This window comes from Planococcus citri, chromosome 2 (genome assembly GCF_950023065.1).
Source record: "Planococcus citri chromosome 2, ihPlaCitr1.1, whole genome shotgun sequence".
In the NCBI taxonomy this organism is placed as follows: Eukaryota; Metazoa; Arthropoda; class Insecta; order Hemiptera; family Pseudococcidae; genus Planococcus; species Planococcus citri.
This window is the reverse complement of record NC_088678.1, coordinates 25,503,399-25,525,551: the sequence shown is the minus strand read 5'-3', so window position 1 is coordinate 25,525,551 and position 22,153 is coordinate 25,503,399. Positions and strand designations below refer to the sequence as shown.

General features: G+C 34.3%; 1 protein-coding gene across 4 annotated transcripts in view; it reads right to left on the bottom strand.

The window, feature by feature from the left end:
- The window catches only part of LOC135835177 (methylcytosine dioxygenase TET-like), a 214,054-nt gene that overhangs the window by 55,181 nt on the left and 136,720 nt on the right, over positions 1 to 22,153 (bottom strand). The window contains exon 1 of one of the 4 annotated variants that reach the window (XM_065349324.1): positions 12,729 to 13,364. The exons of the other annotated variants lie outside the window; for them this stretch is intronic. The gene's annotated coding sequence lies outside the window, so the exon portion shown is untranslated. Of the gene's footprint in view, positions 1 to 12,728; positions 13,365 to 22,153 lie in introns of those variants that run through there. 4 annotated transcript variants of the gene reach the window in all.

The window sequence follows — 22,153 nt, the reverse complement described above, 5'->3', positions numbered from 1 at the left end:
GTCGTCTTTTAGACTGAGCCATTTGAACAATATACAAATACACACTCGAAATCACTCTTACAATAGAAATCACTCGTAATCCTTTCTAATCACGTTTTTCCATACGGATTACGATTCTCGTATACTAAACGTAAGTAGAGAAAAGAGGAAAAAAACCAACGTCTTTTGAATAATCGTCCACTAAACCGTTCTTTAATCACGTACTCGAGACTGTCAGAGCGATGTTTACCATTCGAAGGGATCGCTCTGTTGCAAAGAAATGTAAATGGTCGATTTCGGTCTCTTAATACCAAGTGGATACAGTACTTTACATACTTTAAAGATTTATCGAACATTTCGAAATCTGTACGTAACCGTGATAAATATACAGTTGTCGTTCTTACACATGCCATTAAAATTCGATAGTGTTAAATAATTTTTTCTAAAAATACGACAACGGCCGAACATGGAGACCAGCAGCAGAAACGAACCCTCCTTGATCGTCTGCGCGTGTGTAGGTTTAAGAATAAGCAAAGCAAGTTGGTATGTAAACTTCGTTATGCATGGTTCGATTCATTAATACGAATCATTTTTGAAAAATGTTCCCTATAAAGACTTGATCCAATGATGACGCCATAACAATCATGCTATAAGGGTAAGGGTACCAAATATCGACCCCCCCCCCATCTCTCTCTAACTCGCCTGATAATGCCACCAAATTTTTGGAAAGACATTTTTCTTATTCCCTTTTCACAGAAAAAGCGAATGAGACCAACATCACCGCTGTAAAGCCAAATGGTGAGAAATGACAAACAAAAAACGAAACACAGAAAGTCGACATTAAATTTTAAATTTTGTTCGAAGTGAGCTTGCAAAAATAGTTTTTGGCGGATAAATTTCATGTTAATTTCTATTTAAAGCTGACTTTTGAACAAATTAATCAGTGCTAATTACTTTTTGGATAATTTCAACGGTGAGTTTTCAAATTTCTGGTCAAAGTTACTTTTATGAAGTGTCCTAAATTTGACCACCCATTGTTTTGGCAATTTCAAGACTTTCTTTTTTGCTACAGACATGCCAAAAGATGAACCAAAATCCTAAGAAATGGGCCAACGTTTCCAGTAAAATGTTCTAACTAAGGTACTTTTATGTTGATATGTCAAGTAATAAATATCTGTTTTAACATCTTCAGACTTTGATTTTGGTGTTTTTTACTCATTTATAAATTTTAACATGTTGTTTGAGGGGGTCAATATTAGGGTCATTTTTTTTGGTAAGTGGTCAATTTTCATAGTTTGTAGAAACATTATAAATACTTTATATTCAGGTCATCATCATTGAGTCGTATAACTGCTTGAGGTAGTATTACATACAAATCAACACATACCCTTACGCTGAATTGGGTATTTGGGCTAACATCCTTTATGTTGGTGTTGCCTCTATCGCGTTGATTACATTACCTACTCATGGAAATTTATTTTCGAGCTTTCACTAGTAGTTTCCCGCTTGCTTACTAGTGATATCTACACAAGCACCTTGGAACTAGCCGGGTTGTTTAGAGACCCTGAGCCCTTCAGTGTTGACCTCTATAGATGCTCCAACCAGTTTCAGCTTTTTGATTCTGCTAACAGATGGCGTGCATGATCTGTTAGTTCCGCTAATAACTGGTGGTCCCTCAGTACTTGACATGTAATGTTGATAAGTGCATGCAAGATTTAAAATTACACACACAAGTTTGCCCCTGTAGCTGAGTTTAATATTTATTTTGTTTTAATGACTTCAGACCAGGGATGGAAACCGTAACCAAAATGAATTTTAACCGCTAAAATGAGGCAAAAACTGTAACTGTAACCAAAACCATAACTGAAATTATTGATTTGAAATTTTTTAACCATAACTTTAACCGATTTATTTTTGTGTTTTGGTTAAATACATAACGGTTATTTTTTTGAGTAAAAATCTCATTTTTTCATGTAAAATATGACATTTATTATGATTTTTGAGGGAAAAAGGTCTCAATTTGTCTAAAATTTTCTTCAAACTCAAAAAATGGCTGTAAAATTGCGTTTTTTTTTGTTTTTTTGGCCGCAGGCGCACTTTTTTGACATAGAAGTGCAATTAATTTTTGATAAATGAAAGAAAACCGTAACCTTTATTTTTAACCATAACCTTTATTTTTTTGGGTTATAACCATAACCCTGAACCGTAACCATAATAAATAATTTTGAAAAAAATAACCGCTAAAAAATAACCAATATTTTTTTTCATTTCGGTTTCCATCCCTGCTTCAGACTTTGATTTCAGTGTTTTTTACTCATTTTGAACATGTTTTTTTAGAAAGGTCAATATTTGGGTCACTTTTTTTTGTCAAATTTTTGAACTTTTTCGGAAAATGAAAAAAAAAAGATTACAAGATGAAAATGTTGGGTCATGGGGCTTTGGGATGTTGAAGTAGACATGTCAAGCAATCATTTAAGGCATTACTGACATTTCCAACTCAATTTGGCTCTGAGAAATTCAAAAAGTAAACTAGGGGGTCGATAATTGGTACCCTTACCCTTACATTCTTATTTCTTATTAATGTAAAGTGGGGCAATTTCGATAGAAAAATTCAAAATTTTAGCAATTACTCATTTTTTGGGTTTACTGTACATTTTGGGACAAAAATGATAAAACAACTTTATTCCTACGTCCTTCAGCTACACATTGACTATATTGAAGAGTGGTTTGTGCGGAGGCTTCATACATATAATTGAAAAAACATTTTGGAAGGTCGAGTTATCAGAATTATAAGGAAAGTAATTCTCCTGGGGTAATTCCGAGCCAGTTATGTTAAAATACACCATTTATTGTATATGTAGGTTTTTATTTCATGCATAAATTGAATCGTTAGAACAAAAATTACAAAATTTTTACAAATATGCATTTTTGAGGCATAATTTTTGAAAACTAGACTAACTAGAGAAAAAAGCCTCCTTTTGATGTTTTTCTTTGACAATCTCGACCCCCCCCCCCCCAAATACTACATAAAAACAGAGAAAAAAACATTACAGGGCAATTTTGCTGAGGCTATTGGAATTACCCTGCGGTATGAAAAATGATCGACATGTTCAACAATTCATTAGCACCAAAAAATAATCATAAAAGCAAAATCAAAAGAGGAACAGACACTTTAACACATATCCATCAAATTTCAGCTTCTAAACAGAATTTTTCAACAAGTACTAAACAATAAAAACAAGTTTAAAAAATGCACTGTTTTTTGCGGCAAAGGTTTTGGGCATTCAGATTTTGAACACTGTACAGACTTGACAAAACGGAGCAGATGGACCATCTGATCATTAATGGGCATAGGTCAGCACTAAAACTACCTACTTTCTTCATCAGTTGTGCCAAAATGTGTTTTGCAACAAAGCTAGGGCTTGCTATCAGAATTACCCCATATCGGAATTACCCCACTTTACCTTAATTAGATATCAGCTTTATTTTTCCAAATTTTGAAAAAATTGACGGATAGGGAAGATTTATATATCAAGAGCTCGAATCCAAACAAGGAGTTTTCTCCACATTTCTCATCAATAATATTTGTGAGCTGAGTACTATTTTCAAAGTAGTTTTTGTTTTTTTCCGGAGATTTAAACGTATATTTTCAACAACTGAACTTCCTATAAACAGTGCTAGACCGCTCTATAGACACAATATTCACCATCTTTGCTCAAATATCTACCTAGCTGAACACTAAATCATCTTCTTATGTAAACGTACCAACACATAATCAATATGACACCCTTTATACCTCAATACATCGGTATTTTTTCATTTTTCCTTCCTTTCATCTTTCTGCAGAACCAATAAAATGCTGGACTAAGCGCTTACATAAGTCGCATATTCTTCTTAGGTAATCGAGGCAACGAGCTCATTCAATAATTCATCAACTTTTTAAATTCACTCTATCAATATTTATTAACGATCAATATTAACATTACTCTTAGCCATAAACGTGCCTTTATAACCATAGGTAAGCGTACCAACGACCAATATCATACTCCTCGGTGTACTTGTATGTATAGTTGGTATCCCTCCACATACACCATCGTATCGAAAAATTTATTAACCCAAGTTCACATTAAAAACCGTAGGTACCTATTATACGACTGATAAAAAAAAAACATACCATTAAGTTCAGTTCATCGTACTTTATCAAAAACTCGTAAAATTCTCTCACTCATTCGCGGACATAACTCAGCTTAGTTAGTCTTTCGGTAATAAAAAAAAATAAAAAAAGAACAGCACCGAATACCCTGCCATATCAACAATTCGACTTGCCAACAGTCCAGCATTATTTCTACCTATAATATAGCCAAAGTACCTCGTATTCTAATTGCATTCGTATAATACTACGAACGTAAATACCTACAATCAAATGATAATGAATGCAAGTACCGCACAAAAACGCTGATCTGAGACTCCTCATCGAAGGAGAGCAGGGCGAGGGGAGCTCGCTAATCTATAAATACATTTTTTCATCTCGTTTATATGTGCAAATTTGCCACCATCCGTCGTCGTGTCCATCATGACTAATTTCAAACTGCAGACTGCAGAGGTAAGCAGAAGCACACCGCGGAGATCTAGACCCCATACAGGGCTTACTAAAGGCTGGTGAACCGGAACACGTGAATACCATCGCGTCGAATCGCTTTCGACGTTCGGTTCGCCCCGCATCGACGAGTTAATCAGCCGCGATAAACCATACTTCATAATTTTTTCATTAATTAAAATTCTACCCCTCTTTCTCTTTCTAAGCTCTCTCTACGTACACAAACAAACCTTTATTGCTGTAGGTACTAAGTACAGTACTAACTTTATCTACAAGTACTGTACGCGCATTTACGCACACTCCAAACGCAGCGTTTCTTTTCTGTGTGCTGCTCTGGTTTTAAATTTAATTCCAAGGTTATTAGCAGCGTATTATTACATCAGGTAACCGGCGTTGCTGGGTTGACATGTCTTCCGAAGTACTCAACAGATAAGTAGAGTAAGTAAATTAAATGAAATTCAACGTCGGAGTTTTTTTTGGAAATTTTTATCAAGTTGGGATTTTTCGATAATTTTTTTAAAAAAGAAACTTCTGCACAATTTTGGCAAAAATGAGACTTTTTTGACAATTGTTCTGGTGATAAGATTTCTTCGAACATTTTGAAAAAAAAACTGTGCTTTTTTGGCAATTTTTACAAAAAGTCGAGATTTTTGATAATTTTGTCAAAAATAGGAGTTTTTAAAATTTTGGCCAAAAACAGGGTTTTTAGTTCATTTTTACAAAAATTATTAGGACTTTTTTGATAATTTCAGAAAAAAATGTATTTCTCGACAATTCTGGCCAAAATCAGTGCTTTTTTGACAATTTCCACAAAAGTTGGAATTTTTTTATAATTTTGACAAAAACGAGACTTTTTTTAAAAATTTTGGCCAAAGCAGGAATTTTCGGCAAGTTTGGGCCTAAATCGATTAAAAATGAGGCAAAAAAGGGTCCGAGAATGACTAACCCGAAATTACGTAATTTTTGAAACAAATTGTGGCAGCTTGAAGTTTTCTTTTGTCAATTTTACCCCCATCACTATGATAAAAACTTTTGAAAAAAATCGTGTTGAAAGACCCATGCTTCCCCTACACATTCCACGTGGTACCAGAATTTTCTCCCCACTACTCACGGATATCGATCTCCCCCAACACGTTTTTTGGCTGGACTGTCCAAATGAGACGAGGGGAGGGGGGATGAGGGGCAGACATTCCGCTCGAAATTTTTTTTCTAGAGGTACCCAACAATAATCCATTATAATTTTTCAAATCTGGGAACAGGGCCATTTCGCCCATTTTTCCTGGGAATATCTACTCTTTACTATAGCTCCAGTATTCACTAAATGATTTTTTTCTCCCCTCCATTACTCCCTCTTCATCACTCTAAAGAAACAAAATTTGATGAAAAATTGTTGTTTTTTCAATCTGAAAAATCAACATTATTGAATAATACAGATGGTTAGAAAAGGGGGTTCTTCAAATGGCTCGAAAAAATAACAGTATTTCTTTTGGAGAGTCTAGAAAAATATTAACCATTTCTCACGAGGGGGGAAAAATGTGAAGTTGAATCCCATGAGCGAGTAGTGATTGAATATGAAATTCAATCAGAATTCAGAGGCAGATCCATTCAAATGTGTGTCATGTGATGTTTCATGAAACATATATGATTTAGTAACGAATTCCAAATTTTGAACTTGAAGTACAACACTATATAGGAAGAGATATACGAGTAAATAAACAAACTGATAAGATAACCAATGCTGATATGGACAACATGTAAAAAGAGATATTATACCTACGTAAAATCGAGTAGCTGCACAACTTCAGTTTTTACGCGAAGCACTCGAAACTTCATTACAATCACCTTTTTATTCTCGTGAATTTATTTTTATTTATCTATTTTTTTATTATTGTTTTTTTAATTGGAGGAAGAGCTAATCAGTGAACAGTTTTTTGATTATAGGCTTATCAGTGAACAGAGATAAGTGCTCATCGAAACCAAACACGAAATTTGGATTTAGAATTTTAATAGTATTTTTATCAATGTTGAAATGCGTTTGTGTTCATTAAGAGAGAGAAACATTATTTATATTTTCATGATTGTGCTGTGTTCTATATAGCAACAAGGAATGAGATTTTTTACAGTTTTATTACTATTAAATGTTTGATAAAATGAATAGAAAATTCAATTTGCTTTGAAACTTTTTGCAAAAAACGACATTCAATAAAATGTACCAACAAGAATAAAAAATTGTTAGATATTGTGATTGCAAATTTTTCTTTTTTCTTTATTTCCCTTTGTTTAGTTTAATTTTCAAACTTGATTTTATTACGAATTCGCGAAGGAAAATCTAAACTAAAAAATTATAATCACTTTTATGCTGCCGATCTAAATTTAGTTTAAACTTGGAAAAAAATTCAAAAGCAACCATATCATCAAAAAGTAAAACCTCTCTCGCAATCATCCAATAGCTGATGGCTTGTCGTAAATAAGTTGAAAAGCGAGATCCAAAACATTAATTCAACACAGGCGTTGGAATGTGAGAAGAAAGGACAATAGAAATAGAAACGAAAATGTAAAAGGTTCGATATACCTGCATTAAGGCACATTAAAGAGACCCGAAATCCATCAATAATAATGAAGGAATTCCTCACACTTTAAACATATCCTGCACGAAACCTCATTATAACAAACCAATAATGCACTTATAGCAACTTGGAATGGAAATTAAAATAAAAACAGGGCTAAATTATCATACACGTGTTAAAAACAAAAACCGTGCCCATCAAAAAATGCATAATATACTGCGAATATGCAAATTGAAGGTTAAATGTAATTTGCAAATTGCGATAGAAATATTAAAACTCACAGAAAATCTCGCTGATAAATTTCAGACCTCAAGCACGTGAAGCCAATAAAAGGTAGCGGGCAACTTGTCATTTATTTCTAGTATATAGGTACAATTATCACATCACTATATGCTTTAACGTACTTATGTGAAAAAAATCGTATATGGGGGCTTGATGCATTATGTCGAACTGCAAGGTATCAGGTGCAGGTAGTAAACTACCTATAGTCGCACAGTTGTTGGAAAAAATAATGAAAAATGAATTGACAATGGGAAACAAACCAATACGTACAACAATAGCCTATTCAACTCGTCTACAAAAACTAACAAAAACATAAAAAGGCTTCGTTTTTTTTTCTTTCAAATGTGTACTTTTATAGTTAAAAAGAAAGAATGAAGAGAAAAAGGAACAGGAGAAGGACACGCGAAGTAGACAGAATACCTACTAGAGAAAAAAAGAAGAAATCTACCATTATTTTAGAAATAAATAAGTAAACAAAACCAGAGTGAAGGTTTCTATTATAGATGTCAGCTAAACAAATTAAAAAAGTAGGTAAACAATCGATGTCCAATCTTTTATGCTCAGTGAGTGGAAATCAATGTAACCGCATTTACCGCATAAGATCGTCATTATCGAGACCAAAATATATATCTCTTCAACGAATAGATGAATTAAAATTCAACCAAAAATCTACACATTGTTAACTTTTCAACGACGGTTTACAAATACATATGTTTCGTAAGACCTACTGTTCGATAATATTGAAGCACAGAAACAATAATTCCTGTTCTGTAGTAAGTATGCATTTTTAAAAAGCAAAAAAAAAGCTAGGTATTACTTTCAGATTTGAAATACAAAAACACATACTGACTCGTTCATTATTTTTATAGGGCAAATCGAAAGAAAGAATAATCTATTGAAACTCGTGACATTTGAGCTCGATGAACTTTATAAAAGTCAAATTTTCGAATAAAGCTGCCAAAAACTTCGGTACAGCCATATCGACGAAACTTTTTACAATTTTTCTTCTTTTGTTTTCACGTAAAAGTCAAGAAAACAATTAGCCTGGCTTTCTACAGTAATATCTTTTTTTCTACTGCAGCGCAGAGATTAAAACGGGGAGAAGGGAACTGCCATGCCATCTTTCAAAACGTAAAATGATACACAGAATGAGAAACATGACACGTATGTTACCCCCTTCACATATCATCCTCATGACTTCTTGATCGTTCCTTCGCAGATCCTCGTGCTTCTCGAAACGAACGTACGAGTAATATGCACAAAACTTATACGTTTGTTGCATCATCCTTTTCGTACATACGAGACATGTTTTTTATTCTTGAGAAGATGGGAAGGTGAAAAAAAAATGAATACAGGTCTACAAAATATTCTAAATAGAAATGTCCGAATCCAAAAATTTAACCAACACAACCATTTATCTTGAATTGAAGTTCACACAACCATTTTTATCATCAAGTTTACTCAAATTTTAATTCAAACAAATCATCTAGGTAGTAGGAGGTGTGCATCGAATGATGAGGAGGGAAGGGTTTTTCATATCTCCAGCCAAAGAAGATTCTTCAGCAGTTCCCAAAATGGACACTGAGTGATGAGGAACCTCTTGATACATATTCGAACCAAAATGTAAGCCATAAAATTTCTTATCAGAAAAGTTCAATAAAATTTGTCTCCAGGATGTAATTTCCAAGACATTTTTACAAATTAAAATGCAACTTCGACCTGTTGTCTCAAACTTGAAAATTGAGCTTTAATTCAAAAACGTGACAAGGCATTTCTGGTAAAAAAATTTATGACCAATAATTTTGCTCATAAAAGTATTCATTTTTTTGTTGGGCCCACCAAAACCGGAAACCCTCAAAAATTGGAAACAATAATGCCCAAATCCAAAACCAAAACCCAGAAGTGTTACTTGCTCAAAACTAATTTTCTCAAAACAAAATCAAAACCCAAACTGTAGCCAATTGAGAAATCTGAATCACTTTTGACCGCTTTGGTGTTGAAATTTTGAATTTCTTACTTGAATCTTCAGGACCTAAGATTTTGCCAATTTCAATAGAAAATATAATTTTGCGATTAATTACATACAGATCAACACCCCCCCCCCCTCTGAAAAATCCTCTCCCTCTCTCAGAACAGAAAAAACAAAACCATTAAAAATGAAAAATTAGAACAAAACTAAAACTGCAAATTTTTCAAAACCTAAACCCTAACCCTAACCATAACCCTAACCCTAACCCTAACCCTAACCCGAACCCGAACCCGAACCCGAACCTGAACCCGAACCCAAATGCAAATGCAAACACAAACCCAAGCCCAAACGCAAACCCAAATGCAAACCCGAACCCAAATGTGAACCCGAACATGAAAACCCAAACCTGAAAATCTGAACACATGAACCTGAAAACTCAACTCAAATTTGAAAACCCGAACCCAAAAGGACTTTGTAACAACAATGAAAGCACTTGCTGCCAAATGCAACCAACTCAAGATCAAAAAGATAGCAGTACCAAGACTAGGGTGCAGTCTGGATAAACTGGAGTGGCCAACAGTGAAGCAATCCATCATCAAATGCTTCAAGGACCACTCAGTTACTCTTAGAGTATGCACCCCAAAAGAGGAACAGCTTCAATCCTGATCTACCAACCAAAGACCAAACATCGACCTGAAGAAGCCCTGTAAATAACCCATCAAGAGGCATTATCTCAAGCTGTAAATAACTATAGTTATATTTTTCAAAACCGATGCATGCCCTACTTAAATAGGTATATATTTTTTCTCAAAACCATAAGCTTAAATAAATTTAGTGTGGGTTTCTAGTAAGTATTATAATACTGTACATATTTGCAAAATAGACCAATTCAACTAATTGTACCTATTTTTCTAAATTTTTCAGCTTAAATTAATTAGTCATAACTAGTTTACACTCTTGAGTCCAATGTGAGAGGCCAGCGCAGAGCTGTGGGACTAAACGATCCCAAAACCAATCCCGAAACCGAAATTGTTATTTTTCTTGATCCCGAAACCGATATAATTTTGAACCCGAAACCAAAACAAAATAGTTTTGGTTTCGGGATTTTAATTTTTGTCTTTTTTCCACGATTTTACCTTTGAAAAATGGTCATTTTACATCATTTATTGTGAATCATACGTAAATCATTCAGATTACAATAAAAATTACTCGACAAATTCAGCAAAATATGCACTTATAACATTAAACCAATCACTCCACTGGAGTTTTCATTTCACATCAACACCTCCCATTTTATAGACCCCTGCAAGGTCTATTAGTGAATTTGGGCTTAAAATTGGTTGAAATGAAAATCCCGAACCGAAACCGATTCAACCCAGAACCGAAACAAATTTTTCAATCCCAAAATGAATCCCAAAACCGAAATAAAAATTTGAAGAATGAATCCCGCAACAAATTCAATCTCAAAATGAAACAATTTCAATCCCAAAACCGAAATCTACTCCCAAAATCTTTTCTGTCCCACAGCTCTGGGCCAGTGAGAAGCCCTTAGCCAGTGCACCGCAGCACCATCCTTCTAGCAAAAGTCTCCCCATATCCTAAACTCGTGTAATGCAAAGGGGAAACCAACAATTGTTGACCCCCCCCCCCAGGCACCAAATTCTCCTATGTAAAATCCTTTTCCCAAGACAGGTTCTGATTAGATGATTAGGCCCTTGGCAACCACCTGGGGGGGGGGTATGGGTTGTGGTGGACAACCCGTCTTCACCCCTCCCCCCGCATCTTAGATCTAGGATTAGGGTTAAATTGAGATACTACATTTTGTTTAGATTTAGACTTACAGGGTGCCCAGAAATATCGAGTACCCCTGAAAAAGTTTTCTACTAAAATACTTTGGTTGGTCACAGTGAATGATAATAATGATAGCACATGATTGGTTGTTGGATTGGAGAGATAACATTCCACCAATCATATGCATCTATTTCACGTTGCCAACCTACATTTTTAATGAAAAACTTTCTTATGGGTACTCGATATTTCTGGGCACCTTGTGATTTAAGATGTAAATGTGTGTCCTGGGAACCAAAAAAAAAAAACTAAAACCACTAGCATACAACCTCCTGTTGAGGAGAAGATGGCCCCCTACAGTGTACAAGGATGCTTAATTGGCCCATTAAATTGATTTGATCATAACCATGTTTACTTTTTTTTTTATAAAAAAGATCTCTACTAAAGATTGAATTTCTTAGGCTAAGGAAAGGGGTTCTACAAAAAAAAAATGAAATTGTAGGCCTAGAAATTCCCACTCAATAGAGTTCTACCAACTTATTTTTTTTTTACCATAGATTGATTCATTTTCGAGATATTCGAGACAGAAGATATAAAATGGATGTTTTGAATTTTTTGGTAAAAATATCTCAAAAACTAAGCTCCCAAGGGAAAAATGTCACCAAACTCTTTCACAAAAAAGATCACATGCAAAAAAATACATTTTCAGGACAAAGATGGGTTCTATGAAAAAAATGAACATTAATGAAATCGTAGGCCTTGAAATTTCCCATAAGTACATCCCTATTAGTTTTTTTTGCTAAAAAGATTAATTTTTGAGATATTTGTGGTAGAAGCAGAACTTCTTAAATTTAGGTGAAAATATCTCGAAAACTAAGCTTCCCAGAGAGAAATACAACTGAACCTATCTGATAAGAAATTTCACATCCTACACTTTCATTTCTATTCATTTTTTCGTAGGATGCTTGCTTCAGCCAAAAACTCAATTTTTCAACGTCAGAACAAAATAAAAATGTCAAAAAATTATTATAAATGGAAAAACATTAGACTATATAGGTAAATAGTTCCATTTTTAGGATCAGCCATGATTCTCAGACCAAAAACAACAACAAAAACCCCAAAAGTAGAAAAATGTCGACTTTTGTTACCAAACCCACCATCATAAAAATGTCAAACTCATTTCATTCGGTTTAAGGGAAAAAAAAGAAATAATTCCACTCCAAACTCACGTAGGTATATAAAAATTAACCCATCAATGTAAATCTTATCGCTGAAATCGTGTCATTGAACAATGCTCGCGATCAATTCATTCACACACTCGCTACCTGTACCTACTATCGACAGCACTTGTAAAAAGCCCATAGGGAAACACTTCACCATACACCTGTTAGTAGTACATACATTACACAATTATGTACTATACCTACACATCACACATCCGAATTTACACCTCAAAAAAATACACATAAACAAAGACTATATATCCAAGCAGGTAAACCTTCTACAGAGGAATACTAAAAAGCACACGAATGGATAAAATGCTCACCTATCAGCACACACGCACGTTTGAATCGGCAGGCCTTTTCCGCAAGCTGAGCTTTCGCACAACACGCCGATAAAATGTCAATCTATATGGTGGTTTCGATGTACGTAGGTAAATATATCGAAATTACAGGTTAAACACACACATCGGCCTCGAAAAATAATATTCGTGTGCCGAGAGACGATATCAACAACACACGCCTCTCGATCGCGAAAAAAAAACAACAACGAAAAAACAATAAAATTCATCAACGAACCAGGTAAGTAAAACAGAAAATAAAACGCGCACAGCAAATAACACACAAGTTGGTGAAAAAAAAAAAGGTGCACTTGAAAACAATACGCACACACGATTTCCTGCGATACCGAGCGAATATAAGACAAAGTTGACGGCGAAAATCGCGCTGGATTTTTTTCGTCGTGAAAATGAACGAGAGCGAAAAAAAAATTCAATTCTCATTCCAGAGTGTACTGTACTTTAAACAATACCCCACAGATACGTGTATCCACCGGAAAACATTCTATCCTAGACACTCCCACTCAACGCTACATATACACAGTGTACTCGGTCTGAGTGTTCGGTAAACTCTGTTTCTATTTCTTTTATGTTACTCTGTGTGCGATGTACAGTACGCATGAGCTATCCAGACTGTGTCGCCGAATCAAGTTAAACTTATATATCTGGGGAATCAGGTTAGCCAACTGAACGACTTTAATAATCCCATTTTTCTCGTTCTTTTCTTTCACATTCTCTAGTATCCGTATTTCTGGAAAACCTCGTTCGGTACTTTTTCGTCCATCTGTAGGTATACGGGTATCAGGTAGGTAGTGGTAGTAACCGGAGTATTGAACTGAAGGTGCGATAAAATTCTACTTTCGAGTAACCCCTATCTCTCTTACGAATCTCCCTCACCCTCCCCCCCCACCGTCATGTCAGATGAAATAATTCGCCCATTATACGACGTGTAGGCATCTTATTTTGGGGGTATCGTTCGCGATTGACATCCTAATTGTCGTTTCCGGCTGCTGGGCACCCTTTGAAAAATTCAACATTTCGGCACAGTGGTTTGGGTTTAATTTGCATGTACGAGTCGATCAACGTTGATACACTCGTAAATTTTCAATACTTTTCTATTAAAAAATAGGCCTATATATATTTAAAATTGCTCCAAAAGCTGCAGATTGGCGAAAAAAATTGTTTTTTAAAAATTTTATACTTAGAACTAGAACATAAATTATGTATTTCAAAAAAAAAATTCAACAACAAAAGTAGCCAACGGTTTCAAATTAGGACACCTGAAATTTTCATTATGAGGGTGGGGGGGGGTGCTTCTGAAAAATTCAACTTTCGTTGAAATTGGAGTCGTGAATCTTAGGTGGATCCTTTACAGGATTTTTTTGCCCATGAATGATCAAAAGAGAGCGTTTTGGTGCTCAGAAAGAGAAAACATTTTTACATCAAAGAAAAGGAAATTGAATGAGCGTCCAAAAATACACCATGAAACCAAATAATTTCAGAATTTGATTTTCATTTTTAGCCAAATTTTTGTAAAAAATGATGGCTATTGCCGTAGGTCCGACTTTGGAAAAAGGGGGGGGGGTCAAAAATTTTGATAGTTCTCGATGATGATGATTTTTACATTTTATGGCTTGGAACCTGTTCTAATCAACAAAATAAGATCAAACTTGGGAAATGGGGTTCTTGTGAGAGCTACATTTGACTCTTGCAGTGGGAAGGGTCAAAAATGAAAATTACGGAAAGGTCATTTCTTTGGAGGGGCATAATATGGCCCCAAATGAACGAAAAAGATCCAAAATCATACCATTGGTCAGTACCCCCATTGTAATCAACATATCCAAATTTCAGCTTCCCAAGTCATCACCACCCCACCTAAGGTGGGAAAAACCAAATTTGACCCTGATTTTTGACCTCCTCACTCCTAAAATTTATCTAGGGGGTCCAAATTTTCAGCATACAATGGGAGAGTGCCCCTTGAGTGATTATTGCAGGTTTAAACCTTCCAACCCTATTTGACCACCCTCCAGGGTAAAAAAAAATGGATTTTTGGTCTATTTTACATGTTTTTCGATGTTTTTAGGAAAACCTACAGCCCCTCCAAATTGACCTACAGGGTCCAAATTTTCACAGTATGATGGGAGGATATATCTGAAGTGCCTTTTGCATGTTTCAACCTTCCTACCCCATTTGAACCCTCTACAGGGTCAACAAAGTGAATTTTGGACTGTATTAGAAGAAAACACTGGAAGGGGAGAATTGGGCGAAGCCCAAGGGAGGTAGACATTTGCAGGAGGTAATTGGGGGAATTTTTTAGTTTTTGATGAATTTTTAAAAATTCAAATGAACAACATTTTTACACCTTACAAAAGGAAATTTAATGAGCATCCAAAAATACACCATGAAACCAAAATTTCAAAACTTGATTTTCATTTTTCAAGTTTTGATTGATTTTTGAAAATTAAAATGACCTATTTTCCACGAAAAACAAATGAAATCTGATAAAATTAAGATAGAAAGCTAAGATTTGGTTCGTTTTTAATTTCTGATCTCTCGAACCGATTAATGCAGTTTTGATTTTTGAACACTTTTGGAGCTTTCAACAGATCTTTAGACTTTTCATTTTTTGAAAAATTGTCAGAAAAAAACGGACTAGACTAAAATTTAGCATTTCTAAAACAATAAAAGGGAAAATCCAAAAATCTGCCCAATGCTTTGAAAACACCATCATTAATCTATTAAAGAGGTCAAAAATGAGATTAAAATCAAATTTAAGCATTCTATATCTCAATCATTTCATTAGAAAAAAATGAATAAAAATCAAGCCATAAATTTGAATTTTTAAAAATTTACCGTATTTGAAAATGAATTACTTACAGTACATAAAATTTGACTGGGTTCTATATTTTGTACGACCTTTAGATTTTTATTGGTCGGTCTAGTCTAGAGAAATCCCTATTGGTTGTGATAATTCTTCCGTTGAGAGAGGAGCGAAAAGAAATTCCCTCGACCCATTTCTGACTTAAAATTGAACCAGTGTTGTACCCCCCCGCCCCCCCACCCCAATAAAAAAAGTAAAGCGCCATTTCGCTCACTTAGCGTGAAAAAATATTCGAAAATTAATTCGTTGCAAATTTCAAAAGTCCAACACCATGAGCTCCTTCGCCGTTCCCCCTTCCCATCGAAAAATTCAAGTCTGCAGTAAATTGCCTCCTTCGCCTTCATTTTTACAATCTAGTTCATTTTTTTCATCATTTTCCAACTCTTTTAAAAGCTTCGTCGAAATTTCGATTTACTCTAGCACAGGCACCATAATATCAATTTGACTATTTCGACATGTTCATTTCACAATCTATAATATTTGCCTGATTTCAAAATTCTTCGTCTGTTTCCTCGTTCAATTTTTTCAATCTAATTCAATTCAATTGGTTTAATTTCATGCAATAATTTTTGAAAAGACTCAAATGAGCAATTTTGAAATCCAGAAGTGAATGCAAGAAAATTAAATTTTACAGTTAAACCAATTTTCATGTAGTAGAACGATAATTTTAAATGATAAAAAGAAAGCAATTTACCCCTGGCCCTAACTTTTTAGAGACTTGTAGACGAATGAAGATCCAAATTTTGAAATTTCAAATTGGCCTATCAACTCACTTCACTATGCATTTCAATAATTTTTGATTGTGATGAGTGGACAAGAGGCATAGGTGGATTTAGCATTTTTATACCCCTAGGCCAAATAAATATTTTCCCCTCTCTCCCCCTTCCTCCCTCCAAAAAATTACTCCCCAGATGTTTTTTTCAAAATCCAACCCAAAAATAATATTTTGAAATATATACCTTATTGACTTAAAAAAAATTTCTTCTACATTTTTGAAAAAATATAAAAGAACTGCCTACTTGGAAAAAATGTATAGGAAGGGGGGGCTCCAACTTGACAAGATCATTAGGAGCAATTTTTCAGCATCGCTTTTTCGTTTTTGTATTTTGATGGTGAAATCTTAAAAGATGGTCTGAGTTTGTGGGCATCTGAAAACTATTTTAGACCATTTGTTTGAGGTGGAAGGGGGGGGAATAGTGCCTAGAAAAATTTCGAATTTGAATTAAGTGCTCTCAATAATGCCAAATTTCGGGAACCAAAATCATTTTTTTGAATTTTCCAAAATTTAGAAAATTCCAATCCGACCTATGAATTTGATCCAATCACGAACGCTGATGTTGAAATTTGCACTCTATTTTCAAGCTTCCAAACCGTTCGAAAGTGAATTTGAATCACCCTGGAATCTTCAGAGGATTTCTGAACTCACGTTTCGGACAAAATTCCTTCATAATGCCCAAAATAAAATTCTAGCTAGTCCTAGGTTCAGCCACTCAGATTTACTCAAATTAAAATTCAACTATCGAAAAAAAATGAAAACAAAATGAAAAAAAACTCTCCCAAATAGGTAATAAAACACTTTTGCCAAGTAATCAAAAAATGCCAATTCAACTCACACGTTCGTAAAAAATATTCCAAAAACTGTACGCGGAAAAATTCCCCACAGATACGTTCAAAACCACAGCTCAAAATCGCCATCGAGTCGCGCCCTACGATACCACCGGTGGCGCCCGGCGTTTCGTTAAATATGTGACTTAAGCGAGACGCATGTTTTGAAAGTTGCCGCTTATAACAAAATGTTTCACTTTTGATCGATATATACACGTAGAGTAACTATGGCGGTGCACGTAGCACGTACAAGTTAGCGGAGAAGGTACTTGGCCCGCGCGTATCCTACAAATAATAACCAAGAAACGTGGCTCGGTTTAGCCTGACGCGCCTGACCCACCGCGGTCGCGGCTTAATTGAAAAACCACCCCTTTACACCGTCGACCGTCGTCGTTGCTGCCAAAGCTACACCGGCACCACCTTATATAAGGAAAAGGATACACGTACGAAACCCTATCGCGAGTAATTGTTTCGACCGATTAATCGTTCCAGAATTAATACTCGGGGGTGTGAAAAAACCGCCCAGTTTCCTCGACCAGATTTCAGGTCGAGATTTGCTCCTGTTGTGGCCTTTTGGCTGATTTTCGAATGCTCCTTGCTATAAAGTAACCTGGCTCTAAAATTACAGGAAAGAAAGCTTGAGTGTTGAAAATCGCAGAAAAAATTCAAAAAATTATAATTTTTCAATTTGAAAAAAATGTCTTGGTTTTTTTCTCTTGGCTGGAGGACAAAGCAACGCGAAATGCTAATTCGACGATGAATACTGAATACCTACCTAATGTATATTCAAAGAACACATGTGGCTCTCATTTACGTTAGTATTTTTATGTGAACTGCCCGAGTCATCCTTAACCATGCTATAGTTTCTTCAACACAATTCAGAATTTTTAATAATCCTTACATGACGAGCATATGGAGCCGAAGCCCCGCAGTGTAGTCTCCATCCACCATATTTCCAACATCGTCGTCCTTAAAAAGATACCAATTCGTGTTTTTGTAACATAATACTAGATAACTTTTTTGTCATCTTCTTCGACTTTGAAAATTTTCGTTCCAGACTCAAAAAAAAAACATTGATTTTTTGCTTTTCATTTCTGAAACTCTCGTTCGATGTTCTCAATAATGATTCCAGATTTCAGAGACAAAGAATCAGGCATCCATCCCAAGCAGAAAAATTACCTCGAATTATTAATTGAAATTCCGCGAGGAAAAATTATAGTTTCTAAAGGGAGTTAACCAGCAAATCCTCCAGTTTATTCCTTATACGCGAATTTGAACGAAGGCTCGCGTTTTATCAGTTCCGAGGGTCAAATAAGTCCTTTGGGGAAACTCGTATAGTAAACTGTATAAAGGGTTCTAATTCTGATAATTCGTACTGCTTCTCATAATTTATTTGTCTCATTTTTCTTTTACAACATTTTACGTAGGAACAGATATTTTAGTTATAATTTATCTCTTCAATTTCTCTCTCCCTCGATAAGACTAATCGAATTTTTCCAAGGCGAGGATTGAACGGAAGAGGGAAATCTAAAAGGTATGAAAATACATATTTTAACGAACGACGACGATGAAATAACTCAACTGCAATGTAATTACGAACCAAGTTATTCGTAAGCGTATGAAAATGTCAACTTGAATCGTTACACGCGTTAAAAGAATGCGTGCCCTCGAGTTTACAACCTTTGGGAACAGCATCGCTGGCAGGAATTTTATACCGATGAAATTTTCTCTTGAAATTTTAATACCGGTGAAATGTAGTAGTAATTAGAATTAATGTGAATTTTTTGAATATATTATTTGGATTAGTAAGTGTAGGTATGGTGTACGTATTTAGTATATACGACCTTGCTTTTGTTTTTCACGCGTGTACTATAAGTACAAGGGTAGGTATATCTTTTTAGTCTGGATTTTTGTTGTGAAATTTTGTATTTCTTACGGTTTTTGGTTTACTTAATAGATATTTTTTTCCATTGTAACCTTTTTAAAATGTGGATCAAAACACTCAATAAGATAGTATATATCTAGATACGTAGAAATGATGTTTCGTAAGTGACCATTAAAATTAACATTACTTAACTGAAGGAGGTTCTCCTGAAATTTTCATGTGATTTTACTTAGGTACATTAAGTATTCATGTTTTGAAATATTATGACCCATAATTTTTCATTCGAGTTCATGTTCTCTCGATAATATTTCCTCGAAATGAGTAATTAGAAACGATATTTTTCTATTTTAACCCGTTTGCTCTATTTATACTTAATGAGAAATTGAGAATCTTATTCAATAATTTAAAATTTTCACCTAAAAAGCCCAAATTTGAGATCCGAAGCTTTAATAAACCGAGTTAAAAATCAATAATTCAGAAAAAAAATTGTTAACGGTTTAAATATTTTATCGTTTCCTACTCTCAGAGTCTTTTTGCCATCGGTCGCTGGCTTTATATTGCTTATTGTTTATTTAACACGCACTCGAAGTCAAAGTACACTAGATTTTAATTTTTTATAAGTTGAAAAATCGATTAGGTAGTATGTCTGAAAAGTACCAGCTGATGAATAATCAGGTTAGGTATGTTAATTAATTTAAAATATCTACTATAATAGGAATCTATATTTTTTCCCCAATTGAATAGTACATATAAGGTCGTATCGGAGGTTCATTTTTTCAGAATTAAAAAAAAAAATTGAAATTCGATTATTTTTGGTGAAAAAATCACATTTATAAGAAGGTATATAGAAGTTGTTTTTTTTTTCAAAATTCAGTCAACAATAATAGATAACTACCTACTTACTAAAATATTACTTTTTTACTACTATAATTTTTTTTATTATTTTTCTTTTTCGTTACAAAAAATGCACTTTTTTCAGCTTTTGAGGAACACTTGGTGAGTAGATAATAATTTTGAGCCAGTCAGAAAGTGGATGGGGAAAAACGAATGTACGTTGGATTGGCCCAAAATATTTAGAAATGTTATGGTTAAAAATTTCACAAGAAATTTAAAATTTAGGTTAAAGGTAAGGTTATTTGTTTTTCAAAGTTACAGTTAAGGTTCTGGTTACGGTTATTGGTGATCATTTTTTTTTTCAGTTACAGTTAAGGTTACAGTTTTTGGCGGTAATTTTTCCAGTTGAGGATAAAATTTCAAATAATGGTTAAAATTATAATTGAAAATTTCTGAAACTTTTCTCTGAGTTTGAAATTTTACAATTTTATATTATTCTAAAATGATACCAAATACATTCAACATACACTTGAAGTTTGAAAATTGAAACACTAGTAACATTTAAATTCAAAATTTAGGTAATGATATTTTCAGGAAACATTTCTTTATTATCTCTTACCATTAAAATATGCATTATTCAAGATTGAGTTTCAATAGTTTAATGAGTATGATGCAACCAGTTTCAAATTTTTTGAACTTTCTAGATTCACATTTTTTCATTCAAAATTAAATTTAAAATCACTACAAATCACATTGAAAAAATCACAGATAGAAAAAAATAGAAAAACAGCACTTTTCAATTTTTTTTTATATTTCTGTAACCGGTGTTTTTCTAAAAAAAATTTCAGTTATGGTTGCAGTTATAGTTCATATTAATTCCAACAAAATTTTTTTCGGTTAATTTGCAGTTTTTGTTAATGGTGAAAACCCGGTTAACATGCCAGATAAAAAGCGTACCTCAGAGAATACTACTTTTAAATTTGACAATGGAGACTTATAAAGGGACTTGCACACTTGAGACTTGATCTCTCATAAGATTTAGAGTCTTTTCTAAGTAATTGAAGACCTGATATTCCTGACTCGGTGAATTACAAATTGAAGGATTAATACAGTGGAAATCGCTTATAATGAGATCAGTTAGTACGAGATTTCGGATACAACGAGCAAAATGCTCGGTCCCGAGCACAACGCCATTTAAACATGTACAATATGGTACCTGTTAGAACAAGATCATTTATAACGAGGAATCCGGATAGTACGAGCTGAAATTCTTGAAATTTGGTTCGTTTTATTGTTTTTTCTTTCGCTTATAACGAGTGTTCATGCAGAAAACATTCATCAAATATCAAATTTCAGCTTGATAGGTTACGTTGGTAAAATTTTGAAATTCAGACAGATTTTGTGGCATTTTTTAAGAAACAAGCTGCTGGAGGCTCTAGAACTGCTCAAAACGATTCTAAACTGTTTTCAATCGATTTTACAAGTCAAAGGTAGTGGTAAAATTGACAATTTTTTTGCCACATGTGTTACGAGCATAATTTATAACCAGAAGCTCTTCATATCCAGTTATTACAAGATACTCGTTATAAATGCAAAACCTTTTAGTACGAGAGACCTGATGCAATAAGCAAAATATCCAGTCCCTTGAATCTTGTTGTAAGTGATTTCCACTGTATGTTGAAAACCACCACAAAACCAATATTTATGTTGCAGCTTTCACAACAGCAAATGCTAGGCTTAGACTTCCCAATCAGTTGTCAACATTGAACCAAGCTGTTCTTTATTGTGACACTGACTCAATAATATATGCAGATAATGGAACCAATACTGTGAGAACTGGTGACTTGTTAGGTGAGTGGACTGATGAGCTGAAAGGAGGTTACACTACTAAATTCATAGCCTCAAGCCCTAAATCTTACACTACAAGACAAACACTGGTAAGGAATGCCTCAAGGTGAAAGGTTTCGCTTTATACTATGCCAATGCAAAGAAAATCACCAGATTGGTCATGTGATAAGGAATTTCCGAACGTGATCACTGTTGATAAGAATATTGTTTGTGGCGTAAAAACCAAGCAATTGGTTAACCCAGCTCTGACTAAGAAATTTCGATTCAACTTTGATAAACGTGTCATTTGTGATAATTTTGATACAGTTCCTTATGGTTACATTGCTGAGTGAAAAGTTAATAAGTAAGTAATAAAATAAT